This window comes from Tenrec ecaudatus, chromosome 2 (assembly GCF_050624435.1).
Source record: "Tenrec ecaudatus isolate mTenEca1 chromosome 2, mTenEca1.hap1, whole genome shotgun sequence".
NCBI lineage: Eukaryota > Metazoa > Chordata > Mammalia > Afrosoricida > Tenrecidae > Tenrec > Tenrec ecaudatus.
In genome coordinates, this window is record NC_134531.1 from 279,057,450 (window position 1) to 279,062,906 (window position 5,457).

A 5,457-nucleotide genomic window follows, 5' to 3' on the forward strand; every position below is an offset into this window, starting at 1 on the left:
CTTGCATTTGGTCTTTTTGGATGGCTTTATTAATATTGTGATGCTCATACTTTTAACTTTTAATCTTTGTAAGGAAAACATCAATTCCTCAAAATGGCATTAAAAAAATAAGCTTTTTAAGGATTCACCAAGGAAGCCACTTCTGGAATTGTGCCAAATCTCAATATGGTTGTTTTTTATTTCAGGGTTCGTGGGATCAATATCTTTCTCAGTATAGAAGTCCTTAACACTTTAGTACTCCAGTAAAGCAAACCGAAGAGGCATAGAAATATTCTTAAATTACTGAAGCATTAGATTGCATTAGCAATGTCTAAGAGAGGATAGGTTTCTCAAGGGAATTATATTAGGAGCTTATTACTAATTAAATTAGAGAAGTGCATGTTCTACCAAAAGTTTCTACTGTAGAGAAGTTGTTGGTTTATAACCCTGGACATGTGTAGAGTTGGGGAACATGGAATTGTTGGGTAGCTCTGAGACTCTACATTTATTACGTAGAAGGTTAGGGCTTTCCTGTTGAGGTTTTCTAAATATCAGAAGCCCAAAACAAATAGGTATTAACTTTTTTTCTATTTGTCCTTGTTTTTAAGAATTCTTCCTCAAAGTCCCTTAAAAAAATACCATCTACCGAAAATCATCCATGGCATTTCTTCAGTGAGGTGCCTTCAGCTCTCATTGAATCTGTTATTTTCCCACTCTGCATGGTATGTGCAGATTTTACTTGTGGAAGCCTGGAAGCAGGTGAAAATTTAAAGGTAATTAAGTAAATTTATGATGAAATAATTTAGCATCATGTAGTCATTCAGCTAATTCCATGCATATCTTAAAGCAAATTTAAATTTTAAAAATTCTGATCAATTGAAATCATTTTCCCTTATTGATATAAGCTGTGTGAATTTTATGTTTGTTATCTTCATAAATCATAAACTACACAAAATATATATATAAACAATCATGGACAATCAGGTTAGATCAACTAAATAACAATAAGTCCTGCATTCCATCATGGCCTCATGAGGTTTAATGTGTTTCCTTCTTGTTAGAGGGAGGGCAGGTGTTTTGTGAGAGACAGCTTTTCCATTTGTGTTTATTTTGAGTTCTTTTGCCTAATGCAGGCCCATTTGGGCAATCATCTTTTCAAAGATGTTTCAACTTTTTCCTCTTTGTCAGTAGGTATCTAAGGATTCCCGACCTTCAAGTGACCATCTTTCCTTGACTTTGAATTAGATTTCCCTAGGCCCATGGTCAACACCAGTGTTTTGTACAACTAAATAGGTAGGTCTTTCTTGAAATCCTTCTAGGTTGTTTTCTAGTAGTAGTATGTGACTCAGGAGAAGGTTCCGGTTTACTTTGTCATATGCCCCTTTCAGAACATCTTCTGAAAGAAATGATAGTAGTATTGTACAATAAGCCAACTGAAAGATTTGGTTTGGTAGCACTTTTTAGATGTAGTATCTTTCTCATATTAGACCGCCTCATCTTTGGGGGCAGAGAGGAGCCAATCTCTGGATGAGTTATTTCTCTCTCATTCATCACACTCAAAGCCCAGTCAGTGAATTTGTAAACCTCAGGGAGCTTTCTGCATTAAACACCATTTTTTGTTGGGGGATTACACCAGTCAGTTCCCTTCACTTCTCTCTCTCTTCCTGCCCCACCCCTCCACCCCAGGCAACATGGAGGCTTTTTAACTTCTTCAAAGAGGTGTGTGTTGGGGGGGCAGGGGGGCTAGAATCTTTATTAATGGCAGAAAACAAACTGGCTGCTAGACTTCCGAGACAAGCTCCACTAATAAAGCAGGGTAGGCACCGCGACCAAGAATTCTTGAATGTCCTCAATATATAGGGAAGCCTATTTAAATTCGCCAGAGGGGCTTAGTGGACAAGCAGCAGAAAGTTCAGAATCCAATTCAAGCCATGCCAGAAAGTGAAAATGTACTTAAGAAGGATTGCTCAAACAATTGTTCAAAGAAATGCCAACTTTTAAGATGCTTTCCAGAATAATGAAATGTGTGCTGTAATGTGTGTGGTGACTTTTTCAAGTAGAGAAGGAAAAAATGGTTAAAAGGATCTCTGAGAATTACAGCTGACGTTTACAGGGAAGGTGTTTTCTTTCTGTAGGTTTTGCCCCAGTGAGGGCCACCCAGTGTGTTGCCTACGACAACCACATGCATCCTATGTGCACGAGGCTGAGAGAGTATACGTTTTCCCAAGAAATGTTTAATTCTATAACGGGAATGCTCTTCTCTTTTAATCATCTTGTAAGTTCTCATTCATTTCTTGTTTTCAAATGTTTGATTTAAAACATTTTAAATAATGGAAGTATTGTTGGAAGAACAAAATGATGCTACACAAGAGAACGATTTAGTGGCGAGTGTAACAGATAACATGCTCCTTGCTTCAACTCTGTGTTTACTTCATCATAAGACATGCATGTCTGTAAGGGATACCCCTATCTCTAAAAAGTAAAAGTGTATATGTTTTATTAGCTGAAAAGTTGAGGTAAGGCATGGCCTAAAATATTTAATCAGTGCTAAGGTGAACTGGACCTAGGAATAAAAGTTCTAGAAATATTTTTCATAATCTCATTTTATATTTAGCATGGTATTATGGAATATATTCTCACTTTTTTGTAATCTAGGATTGAAAATTACTAAAAAGATGGAAGCTTAGATATACTCAGGATCATTTTTGTGATCCTTCTGGTGCGCTGCTGCTTGACAGTGAAATCCACGTGGAATTCAAAGATTCATAAATGTTTTTAATAACTATAGTTTCCCTAATCCATCCATTTACTTATTATTGTCTCAATGCAAATGAGTTTGAGCCTAAAAACAATTTCAATATCTTAAGGCTGGAGCAACGTATATGAGCCAAGTAATACTTTACCGCTTACCAAACTTTGATTAACTTGGAAATAAGGTGTTAGATATTTGGGTATTACTCTTAGAAATTAGCAATTAATGGACAAGAATCACTAGTTGTCATCTATGCCTATAGATGCAGGCTAGTCATTATTTACCACACAACTGAACTAATCTCCATTTATTTAGATTGCTATTGTCAGGTACTATTGAGGCCATTAATACCCATAGTGACCCTACACAAAACAGAACAAACCACTGCCCGGTCCTGCACTACCCTCACAATTGGTGAAGCCAGGTTATCATTCTATGTTGTGAGGACCTTGCGCTTTTCCAATTCTCATCCACTCTGCCAGCATGATGTCCTTCTCAAAGACTAGAGCTCTCCCCCACATGTCCACAATACGTAAACCAAAGTCTTCTGGTCCTTGCCTTCAAGGAGCACTCTGGTCTTACGTAATCCAAGACTGATGGTTTCGGCCTTTCAGCAGTCCATGCCACATTCAAAGTTCTGCTCCAGCAAGACAATTCCAATGCATAAATTCTTCTGCCGTTTTCCTTAGGGGGCTATTGAAAATTCCATGACTTGAGTCAGAGGCACTTTAGTCCTCAAAGTAATATATTAGTTTTCCATGCACTAAAAATGATTCTGGAGCAGATTGATCTAATAAAACTCATCCTTTGATCTCTTCACTGCTGCTTCCTTGAGCACTGATTTTGGATGCAAGTAAGACAAGATCCTTGATGATGTCAGCCCTTTCTGCATTTATCATAATACCTTGCGGTTAAGTTGTGAGGATTTTGATTTTATTTACACAAGTAATATTTTAATATCAAGAAGTACAGTAGATGTAAATGACTGATTCCATGAACTATGATGGAAAATCAAAATGAGCTTGATAGTAGGGTTCCAATTCACACACGCACAGGTTTATTCCAAGCACAATATGTTTATTAGTCCATTTTATTAGTATATGGCTGCAGACAAATTATTGTAGTAATGCTCTTGTCAAGGAACCTTTGGGTTCCCTCAAATAAAAAAATCTATTCAAACAGTTGTTTCTCGATCTACTGGGCCAGTTAAATTCAAGGTGAAAAGGTCAGATTAATGACATTTTTTTTGTAATTCCAAAGGAGTAATCTAGACCATTTTTTTTCTCAAAAATCACAGGGCAATCATGGGGCTTATGAAGAAAACCTGACTGTTGAGGGGGAAAAGCCAAGAGAGTTGATTGGCCTCAGGAGTATTTGGTTTCCCCAGCGTGAAGAAGCACCTATTTCTGTTTGGGAACAGCATGGGCTGTCTGATGAGAATCTTGTCTGTCCCACAAGCCCAATCTTTCCCCTTCACATTTCTGTTTCCTTGAAAAACTTATAGCGCATTTAAAAGCAACATAATTTGAGTGCCTTGAAGATGCTAAAATTGCCATCTTGAAGTGGTCTAATTCCCCAGAATTGTTTGGAGAATGAGTTAGGGAGGTTGAAACACTGCCTATACAAGTGTATAGATCCACATGGAAGATAAGTTGAAAAGCAACAACTTCACATTTTTGTATTTTTGTTTAATAAAGGATTTTTATGGTCTGGTAGCAATACTCTTTGCCTTGGCTAAATTTCATAACCCAGCCCTATAGCAAGGTAAGCGGCGAAGGTTCATTCACTTCTCCCAGTGTGGATCTTAGTATTTGCCTTTTGTGAACAGACTATTTTGTTCGATCACCAGCATTTCCCCTGTATCCACTCTCCCAGAGGCTGAAATGCAGACAATGTTATACAACCCTTTCCAGCTCCAGAAGCACTCTGAAACCATATACTGTAAAAGGCTTTAACAACTGTTTCCTGACAATCAGCTCTAGAACACTCAAGAGCATTCTTGTTTTCAAATAACTTCTGGTCTAAAAATGATGTCTCTCACTTATCAACAGTTTTGCCCTTTTCTCTGTGCCTTGAACTTTTTATGTACCCCTGGGTGGTACAGATGGTTAGCACAGTTGAATATTAAGAGCAACGACGGCTTTTGAAATTCAGCTAGATGCACTTCAGAGGAAAATCCTGGTAACATGCTTCTGACATAGCCACTGAAAGTCCTATAGAACACGGTTTCTCTCACACGCGACAGGTTGCCATCAGTTGGGATTAATTTGATGACACCTGGTTTAGCATTTTATGAATCTTGTATATTGGCAATTTTATTTTTCTCTCTTTTTGAAAAAAATTTTTACAGGAGCATTGGGTGAGGTTTGTTTTTCTAGTAGTAGTTGAGACAAACTGTCAATATATTTTGAGTTATCTGAATACGTGTGATATAAATCTTTTGCAGTTTTGCTCATCATATTTTATGCACTCTGCAGAGATGAGATATTGTTTAAAAACATCAATAGAAAGCAACAATGCTAATAATTGTGGCTTATAAAATGTTTATTACTAGAATGATTGATCTAAAATAGAGTGTTTATGCACAGCTTCAATTCTTTACAAAATAATAAAAATTAATATTATGAAACTGGTATATAATTTTTAGAAAACAAAATATAGTGACATGTGATGATTTTTATTACATAAAGTTTTATAATGCAGCAACTATATTTATTAGGCAAAGA

General features: G+C 36.7%; 1 long non-coding RNA gene across 1 annotated transcript; it reads left to right on the top strand.

The window, feature by feature from the left end:
- The first annotated feature begins 1,062 nt into the window (after positions 1-1,062).
- Positions 1,063-4,422, top strand: LOC142441489 (uncharacterized). Its single transcript, XR_012782904.1, has 3 exons — positions 1,063-1,272; positions 2,115-2,254; positions 4,029-4,422. It is a non-coding gene; the product is annotated as an uncharacterized LOC142441489 (long non-coding RNA).
- Positions 4,423-5,457: the final 1,035 nt, after the last annotated feature.